The sequence below is a fragment of the Staurois parvus genome, unplaced genomic scaffold (genome assembly GCF_062004578.1).
Source record: "Staurois parvus isolate SC_StPar_1 unplaced genomic scaffold, SC_StPar_1.0 ptg000030l, whole genome shotgun sequence".
NCBI classification, from domain to species: domain Eukaryota; kingdom Metazoa; phylum Chordata; class Amphibia; order Anura; family Ranidae; genus Staurois; species Staurois parvus.
Genome location: NW_028317826.1, coordinates 5029027 through 5043931, shown reverse-complemented (window position 1 = coordinate 5043931; position 14905 = coordinate 5029027).

Here is a 14905-nt window from a genome sequence, read left to right as displayed (position 1 = left end):
TTAATACAGGTTTGCTTAAAAAAATTAAAACCTAGTCCTTTGTATATATATACCCAAAGGGTAAAAAACAGAAACGTAGTCAAAGGAGAAAAAGGTAATGCTGTCCCTAGCCAAAACAACAAAAAAATCTTGCATTCTTATTTTACAGTGCATTGGCAAACTAAGGCATTGGAATATGCTTGATTGTCCCAGATAATATCTCCACTGCTCCCCATCAGGTGTCTTCTCTTCTTTTTATTTGTTATATGCATTTTTATGTATTTATATCTGTTATTTTTACATAGACCTTTGTTAATTTCCCTCTTTTTGTATTTATTATATTAATTTAACTTAATCCAGGAAATATGTTAGGGATGGGGAGGTCGTTCTTATGACATTCTTTATTTAAAAACTTTTTAAACTTGTAGCTCGCATTTCAATGAGTGCAAGTTCCTGGGCAAAATGTCCAAAGGGGTTTTTTAATGGTTTTTCCAATTTTAATTAGTTGCTACTTGAGTTGCAATAACTATAGTTGACATTTTAGTGTTGGGTTGATGCGGGTGGGCTAAATCATCTGTATTTGACTGAAACATCTGCGGGCCTCTTGTGTATTGTAAGCAATTCCATGGGTTGTGCCCTGTACTGGGATACAAACTTGACACATCATCTATCCATCCAGGATCCACAGAGATGGATGGAGGTAGCATACATTTATACAAGTAAAAAAAGGTTGTATATATTAACTTACCGGCCACGTTATCAGGTACACCTTGCTAGTGCCAAGAAACTTACCCCCACATCATTACACCACCACCAGCCTGAACCGTTGATACAAGGCATGATGGATCTATGCTTTCATGTTCTCTCCGCGAAATTATGACCCTACCATCTGAATGTCACAGCAACCATTCTGCCCATTCTCCTCTGACTTCTGACATCAACAAGGCATTTTCGTCCACACAGCTGCCGCTCACGGGATATCTTCTCTTTTTCGGTCCATTCTCTGTAAACCCTAGAGATGGTTGTGCTTGAAAATCCCAGTAGATCAGCAGTTTTTGAAATACTCAGACCAGCCCGTCTGGCACCAACAAGCATGTCACGTTCAAAGTCACTTAAATCCCCATTCTGATGCTCGGTTTGAACTTCAGCAAGTCATCTTCATTCTTAAATGCATTGTTGCTGCCATGTGATTGGCTGATTAGCAATTTGTGTTACCAAGCAGTTTAATAGGTGTACCTAATAAAGTGACCGGTGAGCGTATAAAATGGATTGAAATCTTATAAACATAAATATAGTTTCCCTTGAAATAGGAGGGAAAGGGTTGAGGATAAATAAAAGGCTCATATAAATATTACTCACCTTCATGGTTCCTATCGCAGGATTCCTTGATTGCAAGTCTTACCCTGGACCACTTCCAACATGTTCTCCAGCTTCTGCTTTTCTACACTTGTACTTCTGTACAGTTCCAGAATATACATGGGATATATAGCAGTGGGAAACCTCCAGGTGGACAGAGCCTGTATTCACTAATGCACTCCGCAACTTGTTAATAAATTCTGATTATTTAAAAGAGACACACATTCAAATTTGAATTACTAAAGACAGACTAGTGACTTTTAAAGGAAATCTTGACATTTTCAAAGGAGGTTACTCTTAGCTTAGTGAATGATATGAAGCTCTGCTGACTATCCAATCATGTGTACACTAAAATTCCTTTTTTTTTCCTTGCACGTGATTGGGCAGTCATTATGCAGTGTATTTTCACCACATTCATTAAGCTAAAACTGGCCTTACACTAGTAGAATTTCATTTGAAAATGTTAATTTTATGAAAGTTTGTTCGATTTTCTAATGGTTAGTGGGGTTAAGTTGATGTTTATTTTCCACTACAGTGATGAGAAACTTTGAAGGAGCAGGATGGATATTTTTTCTTGAACTAATTTCTACAAGTGAAAGTACTTTCAAACAATATTTGTAAAATGATTGAACGTACTAGAGGATTTCCGTATGAATGTTCATACAAATGTTTGTATGCACATTTGTTTGGGAACCTGCTAGTGCCTTGTCACCTTATAGACAATTCCTCTGCAAGGGAACAGACTATTTGCTTTTAGTAAGTCAACTCCATTGTGTCTGTTATGCATTAACTAACGGCTTAAAGTGACATTAAAGGGAATTTAAAAAAAAATAATAAACATGTTATACAAAACCACTGCACAAAGCAGCCCTGATCCTCCTCTTCTCGGGTCCCTCGCCGTCACTCCTGACTCCTCCCTCCTGCTAAGTGCCCCCAGAGCAAGCAGCTTGAAAAGAGGACATCCAAACAGGCTTGCTCTGGAGCCGTTGCTCTGTGTGTCCATTCACACACAGAGCTGCGGTTTTACCGTACCCGCTTTCTCTCCTCATTGGCTTACTGGCTGTGATTGACAGCAGTGGGAGCAGATCCATGTGTGAATGGACATACGGAGCAGCGAGTGCCCCCATAGCAAGCTGCTTGCTGTGGGGGCACCCGACAGGAGGGAGGGGCCAGGAGAGCCTGCAGGGGAACGGAGAAAAAGAGGATCCGGGCTGCTCTGTGCAAAACCACTGCACAGAGCAGGAAAATATAGACATGTTTGTTATTTTACATTAAAAAAACAAATGAACCTTTAGAATCACTTTAAATCAGTATGTAATACTGGAGAGACCAGTTGTAAGTCACATGACTTTATCTCATTACCTTTAATGATCTGTATTTACAAGTTCTGCACATTCTTCTTGTTCAAACAGAGTCCTCTAACGTAATTAAAACTGAAACAAGATCATTTTTGTGGTCCATATCAAACATTTAAAATCCTTGTTTAATTCTCATCTCTGTTGTACAGACGTTAAAGATTGACTCTGGCCAGTTGCTATGGGCAACAATAAATGTTGTACATTTTTATTCCTAAAGGCCAAGCTCATCTTTTCCAGAAAATAGCCTATGCAGCCAATAGTATCTGGTAGGTATTAACCAGCTTAGTAAAATGTTAATTATTTACATAGTTATATCTGTAGTTCATTTACCCCAACACCCCCCCCCCACCCCACCATCCCCAGAAGCCGGGCAGAAAAACTCCCCGAACTGTCAAACTCCTTGGGAGTAAAAACTGTTGTTTTTCTCCTTTATTGCTCAGAGTGAAACCATTTTTACTTCTTAGCAACAGGACAGGAGATGAAGCTTGCTGAGGTCTCCAAACTTTTCAGTACGGGGGTCACATCATATATTTTACAAATAGTTATGGGCCCAAAAAAGTAATGAACAAATCAAATTTAAATGAATTAATAATGTTACTTGGGTTTTTTTTAATTAACATGATATGATTTAGAACAATAAAGAAAAACTTCAGTGAACAAAGCAAAGAACATCAGAGTCCCCATCAAAGTCCCCTTTACATCAGAGTCCCTACTTACATCAGAGTCCCTACTTAAATCAGAGTACCCACCAGTGTCCCCTTATATCAGAGACCACATCAAAGTCCCCCTGACATCACAGTCCCCACTTACATAAGAGTCCACATCAGTGTTCCCTTATATCAGTATCTCGATTAAAGTCCCCCTGACATCACAATCCCAATAAAATTCCCCTATACATCGGAGCCCTCCTTACATTAGAGCCCCCACTTACATCAGTACCATCTTATATCAGAGCCCACATCAAAGTCCCTCTGACTTCAGATTCCCCCTTACATAAGGGTCCTCATCAAAGCCATTTCTTAAATCAGAGTCACCTCTTACATTAGGGTCCTTTTTTACATCAGAGGGCTGACTAAACTCCTGCTCCGGGCCAGATTTGGCTCCTGGGCCATAGTTTAAAAGTTAAATCAATGTATTAATGAACATTTTAATAAAGCTGCAGAGTTTGACTGCATTGACTATTTTCTGGAATGGTGAACTTAGCCTTTAAGCCCCTTAAAAGCTTACCTGACAAACCCACCCACATGGAAGAAAAGTATATTTTGAATATATTTTTAAAATATTCTTCCCAAATATATTAAAACAATATAAGTGCAGCGCTACAAACAATATTCAAATGACAAAAAATATAAACGATTGTCAGATATAGGAATGTTGAAGATGATAAACAGTTCAGTGAAGGGGGAATCACAGGGCATATAGGTGTAATCCAATCCCAGGAATAGATAAATTGCCTGCTTACCAGAAGCGCAATTTAAATGCGCATGTACAGATTACATGTAGCCGGAATCCCATGTAGGCGCTGCTTTCTAGTACCCAGATGGTCCGTCGGTGGTGGAACGATGCCGGCCTGGTCGGAACACACTGCACCTTGGATCCACACAGAGAGCCTAAAAATTGCTGGGGCTGAGGTATGGGAACTCAGTACCAGGTGCAAGGAGTAAAAATACTCATAGTGTAGTATGTTTTAAAATTATTTATTCAAAACGTAAAGCCATATAAATTTACAAAACGCATGCCTGCAGCCTGTAGCCAGTAAATGCAGCTTAAAAAAAAAAGATGATCCTATACACTGACCAGTAAAAACCATGGATGGGCCGCCGGACCTCCTGACCCGGCGGCGTAACGTCAAGGCCTTTGCACGCCTTGACGTTACGCCGCCGGGTCAGGAGGTCCGGCGGCCCATCCATGGTTTTTACTGGTCAGTGTATAGGATCATCTTTTTTTTTGAAGATGCATTTACTGGCTACAGGCTGCAGGCATGCGTTTTGTAAATTTATATGGCTTTACGTTTTGAATAAATAATTTTAAAACATACTACACTATGAGTATTTTTACTCCTTGCACCTGGTACTGAGTTCCCATACCTCAGCCCCAGCAATTTTTAGGCTCTCTGTGTGGATCCAAGGTGCAGTGTGTTCCGACCAGGCCAGCATCGTTCCACCACCGACAGACCATCTGGGTACTAGAAAGCAGCGCCTACATGGGATTCCGGCTACATGTAATCTGTACATGCGCATTTAAATTGCGCTTCTGGTAAGCAGGCAATTTATCTATTCCTGGGATTGGATTACACCTATATGCCCTGTGATTCCCCCTTCACTGAACTGTTTATCATCTTCAACATTCCTATATCTGACAATCGTTTATATTTTTTGTCATTTGAATATTGTTTGTAGCGCTGCACTTATATTGTTTTATTTTGGTTGGAAGGGCTTGTAGTTCCTTTTTTGTGCACTTGTCGCTCACTGGAGTGCGCTCACTTTTTTCCATATTTTATATATTCCCAAATATATTGACATATATTGACATATATTTGAAATACTACAATTTTACATATATATATATATACTGTATGTTGAGATGCGTTTTTTTATATATTACAAAATATATGAAAAATATTTTTATTTTAAATATATTCTTCTTATTTTTTTAACATATAAAAAGTCATTTTAACATGTATTTTACATATATTTGTAAATGCATTCCAAAAATGTAGATTAAATGTATTTTTAAAGACATACAGTGCTTGAGGTGATTGTAGCCGTATTAGCGCACTTGCGACAGAAACAATTGAGTACTGACGTGATACTTTTTTTATTTGCACTAACATACAACTTTGAGGACAAGCTTTCGGGGAATGTCCCCTTTTTCAAGGTCCGAGCAGTACTATTACAATGTTTTAGCAGAATGTTAGAAGTTGGAGATGAGAGAAAAAAAAAAGGCAGAAAGAAATACAAGCCTAGGGTTAAACTAGAGATAAGATACAGCAAAGCAAAAGCAAAGAGGGGGGGGGGGGGGGACAACAGTCACAGAGAGAGTCATAAAAATGTTGGATAATGATTGAGGAATCCCATGTCCAAATTCAGGCGTTATCTCTTGTGTCAAATAGAATTATTATTCTTAGTTCAAAAGTTTTTCTTTCCTGAATGGATTTGAGATTTCCTTTCAGAACTAAAACATTGAGGTCTCCCAAAGTGTGGTCTTGTTGTGCGAAATGGTGTCTCACAGGTGTGCAAAAGTTATCTTCTTTATGTTCCTTGATGGCATGTCTGTGCAAATTCATCCTTGTTTGCAACTTCTGTCCTGTTTCGCCAACATAAGATCCTTTGTTACATTTTCTGCACTGGATAAGGTACACAACATTACTGGAGGTGCAGCTGTATGATCCGGAGATATTGAAGATCCTTTTTGAGTGTCTGACACTTTTTGATGGATTGATTTGGTTGCACAGTTTGCAGCGTTTTTTATTGCAGGGTGTGCTTCCATTATTTGTGACATCATAATCAGAAGGAAGTTTCCTACTGATTAGTTTATTTCTGAGGTTGGGGGGTTGTCTGAAGGCCAGTATTGGTGGTTGCTGGGATATTGCTTTCAGAGTTCCATCCTCTGTTATGATGGGTTGTAAATCTTTGATTATTTTTCTTATCCCTTCTAGTGCTGGGTTGTATGTGGTTACTAGAGGTACACGGTTGTTTGTTTGTTTTTCTCCTTGTACTGAAGTAGATTTTCCCCTCGGGTTCTCAAGGCTATGTTTATGCTGGTGTTGATAGTTTTGTCCTTGTAACTTTTCTTATGGAAGGAGTCTGCTAGTGTCCCGAGATGTTTATCTCTGTCTCTTGGGTCAGAACATATTCGGTGGTATCTGATGGCCTGACTGTGTATGATGGCACGTTTCGTGTGTTGGGAGTGGAAGCTAGAACTGTGGAGGTAGTTGCATCTGTCAGTGGGTTTCCTGTATATTGAGGTGTGAAGCGTATCATCCCTGATTTATACTGTGGTATCTAGGTAGTTGACGTGGGTGTTTGAGTATTCCATTTTTAGTTTGATTGATGGATGAAAGGTGTTGATCAATGAGTAAAATTGTTTTAGGTTTTCTTCACCTTCTGTCTATATGATGAAAATATGATCAATATAGTGATAGTATCTGTATGGTTTTTGTTCCATGCTGTTCAGGAATTTTTCCTCCAAGTCAGCCATAAATAAATTGGCATATTGGGGTGCCATTTTACTTCCCATACATTGAAGATAGATGTCTTTATTGAAGGCAAAGTAGTTGTGTGTAAGTATGAATTCAATGAGCTGTGTAACATCCTCAGCAGTGTATTTGTTGTTTGGTGAGGATGATAAAGATCTGTGACATGCAGCTAATCCATCCTTATGAGGGATATTACTATACAGGGATACTACATCCATAGTCACTAGAAGTGTATTAGATGGTAATTACTGTATGTTGTTGATCTTGCTCAGAAAGTCAGTTGTGTCTTGCAGGAAACTAGCAGTATTCTAACTAGTATTAAAGACATACAGTATATTTAAAAATGTATTTTTAAAAATACTTTTCATCTATTTTGTAATATATAAAAAACTCATTTCAACATGCAGTATATATATATATATATATATATATATATATATATATTGAACACAGACAAAATTGTAGTATTTCAAATATATGTCAATATATTTGGGAAGAATATTTTTAAAATATATTTAAAATATATTTTTCTTCCATGTGGGCATCTTGTGCACAGAGGGAAGCCTGTACCCTTTATAATACCATTACCTCAAATATCCTTAGTTCTTATAAGCTTCAGAAACTTTCATTATTATATATTATTTTTTTAATGTCATGAAAGGCTTTTTGATATTGCAGGGTTTTTTTTGCATTTTACGTCAAGTGGTCAATAGCACTGTCTGTTTAAATATGTTAATATTGTGATATTTAATTTAAAAGAGAAACTGTTCTGTAGATTGATGCTGGACTTCCAACTAAAATGTATGTCTCATGTTGTGAGATGTTTTATATTAAAAAAATACAGACTGTGTCACTGTTTACTCTTAAATAATGCTTTGTGTGTTGCCTTTTCTGTATTGCTTTCTATTTTACCCAAGTTTAAATTTTCCCAACAGACTTGGGCATGAGCAGTTTTTTTGATGTTGCTGTCTTTGCACATGTGTTGGAAATCTCCATCTCCTGCGCCTGCGCCTAGACCTGCACCTGTGCAGAAAAAGGCCAAGTGGTCCACCAAGTCCACTCATTTTTTTGTTTCTTGTTTTTTGGGTTTTTTTCTGTTCTGTTTCTATAGCTCTTAATTGCAATTTACGAATCCCTGCCTTTGAAGAGACGTTACTGTTTGTTTTAACCCTCTGTATAACAGGCCTGTATTATGATCGGGTTATGCAGTCGATTATATCAACCATTATAGTGTTATAGCTGAACGTCGAGTTTCCTCTTTCTCTGAATAAAAAGGAGGTGGTGGCAGTGTGAATGGTTAATTGCCTAATTAACCTGACCCAGTAACAATCGATTCAGGCTGCTGGCACGTCGATCTGTATCCATTAGCTGGAAAATCGTTGTGCAGGGTGCAGCTGGGTGTGGCATTGTTACGCACGTCACATCGCGGTTTTAGATTGGCTAGTCCTTTGGTCAGGAGTTGTGTGAGAAGGTCTGGGGTCTGACACAACGATTGTGACATACTGGACGTCGCGATCGTGGGATTGTCGCAGGTTGGTGGTGGTGATCTTGCACACCGTGACAGTACCCATATGAAACATTTATCAATTGTTTTTCACACAAATGGAGATTTCTTTTGGTGGTATTTTATCACTGCTGGGTGTTTTAATTTTTGCGTTATAAACAAAAAAAGAGCAAAAACTTTGAAACAAAAAGTTTTTCTTTGTTTCTATTATAAACTTTAGCAAACAAGTAGTTTTTCTCCTTCACTGATGTGCGTTGAAGAGGCTGCACTGATAGGCAGCACTGATTAGCACGGATAGGCAGCACTGATAGGCACTGATGAGGTGGCTTGGATAGGCAGCACTGATGGGCACTGATAGGAGGTACTGATAGGAGGCACTGATAGGCGGCATTGATAGGCAGCACTGATGAGCTGGCACTGATGATGTTACACTGACAGGTGGCACTGCTGGGCACTGATAGGTGGCACTGCTAGGCACTGATGGGTGGCACTGACTGATGCCACTGCTGGGCACTGACTGGCAGCACTGTTGGGCACTGCTGGGCAGCACTGCTGTGCAGCACTGATGGGTGGCACTGATGGGGGGCACTGCTGGGCACAGGTTGGTGGCACTGCAGCACTGATGGGCACAGGTGGGTGGAACTGATGGGTACATGTGGGCGGCACTGATGGGCACAGGTGGGTGGCACAGGTGGGAGGCACTGCTGGGCACTGATCATCATTGCCCTGATAATCAGTGCTGATCCCTTCTCTGACAATTGCCGATTATCGGCAGTACTTTCCTCAGGCTAGGACAGCATGAGGAAACTGCAGCCGATAACCGGCAACTGTATTTACCCGGTGATCTGCTGTGTCATTGGACACAGCTGATCACGTGGTAAAAGGCCGCTGTGATTTGCCTTTTACCACATTATGTGCAGGAATATTGTCATGGTGGACAATCCACTTGTCTGACCACTATTCCGGTCTTTTCCTTCAAACAGATTCCCATACCATTTAATTTTCCACATTTGCATCCACCCTTTGCGTTTTTGGCTGCCCATTTCTTGTATCATCATGGATATCTTCCTGACCTCAGCCTATGGCATTCAAAAACACTTAAGGGAGTGTTCGCCATAAGCCTATTGTAACAAAACTAAACTTTTGCCAATTTTTGATTATAATCCGCTGCTCCAGATTCCTGTCATTTTCCACCAACAGCGCAATGCACAAATTTGGTATTATTTCTACGACTCCATAAAGACTGAGTCTACTGGTCTGCAACCCAGGCAAGTGCAAGTTAGAACATGTTAGAACACGCTCGAGTGCGAATGGCTATGTGATTCAAGACCATAGTGCTATGTCATGGGCATACCAGGAAATAAATTGCCACGCCATGTATATACCCTGTTTCCCCGAAAATAAAACCTACCACGAAAATAAGACCTAGTACAATTTTTGGGAATTGCTAAAGTATAAGACCTACCCTGAAAATAAGACCTAGTTGTGATCAGGGCTTTTTTTCAGCCAGAATGTGTCAGAACGCTGTTCCGCCATCTCCGGCACTGGCCCTGTGCACAAAAATATATACTGTCTATTATAAACACAGAAGCGCGGCTTTTGTGTTTGCAAGTGACAGTCCCTCTTGTAAGTGACAGTACCATCCGCTCCCACAGAACCTCCCTACCTCTGTACTCATTGTGGAACTGGGAAGGAACTGATATCTGTGGGCGCAGTGTGCAGTGTATTTACGGGTGGGGCATCTGTCCTGCAGCCTAATGCACGGAAGCCGATGTCCCAGGGGTGATCTCCGGCCAGTGTGGAAGAGAAAGCGGTGAGTGAGTGTGCTTGGTGCACTGTGTGGGAATGTAGGACCTGAAACAGGAGTTATTATAGAGAGGGGCTGACTGCTGACAGCTTGTTTTGCAAAGCTAGCTAGCCATATGAAGGCAGTGGATGGGGAGGAGGGATGTGCAAAAATGAGCTGCAGTCAGGTGTTGCAGAGGTAAATTCACAGGTGAGTTGCAGAGAGGGTGCTTAGGTGAGCTGCGGCTGGGGGGGGGGTGAAGAGGTGAGCTGAGTTGCAACCCACTTCTGCACCCCCTGACCACAGCTCAGCTCTGAAGGCCCTGACCACAGCTTGCCTCTGCACCCCCCAGCCAGAGCTCACCTCTGCATCCCCTGTCCGCAACTCACCCCTGCACCCTGTCTGTGGCTCATATCTGCACCCTGTCTGAAACTCACCTGTCAAGTCACCTCTGCAACACCTGACTGCAGCTCACAACTTTCATCAGCCGGCCCTCTCTATAGTAACCCTCATCCACAACTGCCTGCAGCTCACCTCTGCACCCCCTGTCCACACCTGTAGATTACAAAAATAAGACCTACCCCAAAAATAAGACCTAGTGTGTTTTTCTGAGCCAAAAAAAAATATAAGACAGTGTTGTATTTTTGGGGAAACACGATATATATATATATATATATATATATATATATATATATATATATATATATATCAGGGGTTTCCTTTTAACCTTTTGACTTTCCTGGGTCTCCAGCCACATAAAATACACTAACAATAAGGATAGCTGATGAGCAGAAAATGTCACGCAAATCACAAGTTAATGATCCCTGATATACATAATGTACTTATCTGAGTAATAAAACTTCATTTTTTAAAATATTTTTATGAAACTAAAAGAGGACAACATAAAACTAGAGCAATATTTGACACTGTTTTTGATAAACTAATGTATCATTATCTGGTTGGATGGCTGGAGTAGCAATTCTCAATGAGTTCTCAAGGTGCTCATTAGATATTTTGGTTCTAATTTTTCCCTTCGCGTGCTTCATCCTTGGAAATAGTTCTCACAAATATAAGTGCTGCCGAAAACTGATGACATAAACAAGGCGTGGGAAGGGTGGGAGATTTCTCTTTGGGAAGCTAAAACTTATAAATATCCAGTAAAGAGACACTGTCAAATTTTTCTTCAGCCACATGTGTTCGCACTTGCATGTGTAAATGCATTTAAAAAAAAAAATCAACATATTTAAGTAAGTTGATGATTTTGTGTTGAGCTGCATTCATAGCACGTGACCCGTGGGCTGCAGGTTGGGCACCCCTGAAGTTTTTGTGCCTACAGTTTAACTTTAAGGTTTCCAAATAGAGGAAAGCAACAAATAGAAAAAAACACTGACTTTGGGGGGTAGTTTCATGTGCGAACAGCTACCGGTGTAGCAAATATTGTTTGTTCATTACCATTATTAGTGTGGGATTCAGATAATCTCTAGGCTTTGCAGCTCAAGGAATAAACTGTAGAAACCTTTAAAAATAAACAGATCTATTTCACAGCATGGAAAGCTTTAAAAATAACAAACTAAAGAGCCTAGAAAAATAGCCATCTGCATTAGCAGTGTTCAGAAAAGACATCTGCAGTCACAACACACTATAGAAGACTCGTAGAACTCTTTGTAAACCTCAGTATAAATCATCTAGATTTCTGGCCACCCACTCACTGAGACTCATGGACAGCAGGGGATGGCGGCGCAGCTGGATGGGTGACTTGGGAGCATCTGTGAGTGAGTGGGTGCTGAGACTGATTTGCCTAAATTGTGGTCACCAAAGCTTCAGTGTCCCCAAAACAATGTTTTGGTCTTATAGCAACTTCTGTAAAATGTGTCTGTCTGTTCATAGATTTTAGATTGAGCTACACTCTAATACCTTGTGAACTATTTATATATTTATATGTTTATTCAGACCTCACTTTAGAATATTTTTTCTCATCTTGTATACACTATATTGCCAAAAGTATTGGGACGCCTGCCTTTACATGCACATGAAATTTAATGGCATCCCCTTTTTTAGTCTGTAGGGTTCAGTATTGAGTTGGCCCGCCCTTTGCAGCTATAACAGCTTCAACTCTTCTGGGAAGGCCGTCCACAAGGATTAGGAGGGTGTCTATGGGAATGTTTGACCATTCTTCCAGAAGCGCATTTGTGAGGTCAGGCACTGATGTCGGACGAGAATGTCTGGCTCGCAGTCTCCACTCTAATTCATCCCAAAGGTGTTCTATCAGGTTGAGGTCAGGACTCTGTGCAGGCCAGTCAAGTTCCTCCACCCCAAACTCACTCATCCATGTCTTTATGGACCTTGCTTTGTGTACTGGTGTGCAGTCATGTTGGAATAGGAAGGGGCCACCCCCAAACTGTTCCCACAAAGTTGGGAGCATGAAATTGTCCAAAATGTCTTGGAATGTCTACGCCTTAAGAGTTTTCTTCACTGAAACTAAGAGGCCAAGCCCAACCCCTGCAAAAAAAACCCCACACCATAATCCCCCCTCCACCAAACTTTACACTTGGCACAATGCAGTCAGGCAAGCACCGTTCTCCTGGCAACCGCCAAACCCAGACACGTCCATCAGATTGCCAGACAGAGAATCGTAATTTGTCACTCCAGGGAACACATCTCCACTGCTCTAGAGTCCAGTGGTGGCGTGCTTTACACCACTGCATATGACGCTTTGCATTGCACTTGGTGATGTAAGGCTTGGATGCAGCTGCTCGGCCATGGAAACCCATTCCATGAAGCTCTTTATGCACTCTTGTGCAAATCTGAAGGCCACACAAAGTTTGGAGGTCTTCAGCTATTGACTCTGCAGACAGTTGGCGGCTTCTGCGTACTGTGCGCTTCAGCATGCGCTGACCCCACTCTGGTATTTTACGTGACCTACCACTTGGTGGCTGAGTTGATGTTGTTCCCAGTTGCTTCCACTTTGTTATAATACCACTAACAGTTGACCATGGAAAATTTAGTAGCCAGGAAATTTCATGGATGGACTTATTGGACAGGTGACAACCTATCACAGTACCACGCTTGAATTCACTGAACTCCTGAGAGCGACCCATTCTTTCACAAATGTTTGTAGAAGAAGTCTGCATGCCTAGGTGATGATTTTACACACCTGTGGCCATGGAGGTGATTGTAACATCTGAATTCAATGATTTGGAGGGGTATCCCAATACTTTTAGCAATATAGTGTATGTGATTGCTATTGCATTTTTGGCAATTTAAGTGTATGTAAACTTTAATCTATTGTTCAGTATGTCAGGCCAGCATGTGTCAGCAAGGGTGCCAGGGCACTCTGGGGCGCTGTCTGGGTTCAGCAGGGGTGCCACATTGTGCCCAATATTTCTGCTCAGCATTATGGTTTGTCCAATGCACAATTGATCAAGCCACCAGCACCATGGCAATGCATGAGACTAATCCAGGGCAGGTGGCATTCAGGACAGCCCCAGGACCAGAAGTCTGCCTCCTTCTTGGCCTGCATCACCTCCCACCCACTGCGGTACTACCACAGCCATGCTGTGGTGAAGATTGGAAGCCAAAAGTCTTATGTAAAAGGGGGGGGCTGAAGATTCTGATGTGGAAGAGGAGAATCAGGACTCTTAGGGTGCATTCACTCTTGCATCCACGGTCTGATTACATGCTAGAATCCCAGCAGGAGTTTCAGTGATGAACTGCGAGAGGCAGCCCTATTGAAAACAATGGGAGACTGCTGGTTCCCACAGCTAATCGCTCCCACTTGCATGTAATTGCTCATTCAGCAATCACATTTGAGTGATCGGCCCTGGACACCAACTGCCTGACTCTGCACTCCTGGACTGAGCACTCCTATGTGAAAAGGGGAGAGGGATTGAGAACTCTGATGTGAAAGGGGGGGGGCTGAGGACTCTGATGTGAAAGGGGGAAACTGAGGACTCTGATGTGAAAGGGGGAAACTGAGGACTCTCATGTGACAGAGGGGGGGAACTGAGAACTCTGATGTGAAAGTGAGGGCTTTTGACGTGACAAGACGAGGGACACTTAGTAGTTGGTCTCCCTCTTCGCCTGTGATTTCTCTCTTCTGACACTGTGACCAAAATAGGACAGTTGTAAAGTCCTGAATTTGACTTTCATGCTTTTCAAGGACTTCCTAGGGAATCAGCAATCTGGGAGAATGGTGACCAAGGGTTGGTTAACTTTGAATATTTTGATATTCTCTATATTTTGTGCCATCCTCTCCCTACATAGGTATTGTAATTGCTGTATCCATGTTTAACCACTTAAGCTCCAGAAGATCTTACCCCCTTCATGACCAGGCCATTTATTGCTGTTTAGCACTGCACAACTTGGCAAATGCAAGGGCATGCAACAATCCCTTAGCCCACTTGGAAAAAGCCAAGCTGGGGGCATTGGAAAAGTGGTGGGCTGCCCACCTAGCATGATTCAACATTAAAATACACTTCTGACCTAGAAATCTCAATGGACACACAGATGCCTTTTCCCAGTTCCCTGTGTAATGCCCTGGCGAGGATGTGGATGCCAGTTAAGAAGATATAGAGGTCACTCCTGTTTTGCCTAAGTCAGCAGCCTTCCAGGTGCAGCGTTTCCTATCTCACAAATATAGACCTTCTGCAAGGAAATGTCAGAGACTAGCCCCTGTGGCAGGGGCCATCCTGAGACCGTGGGATCGGCTACAATTCTGGGACAAA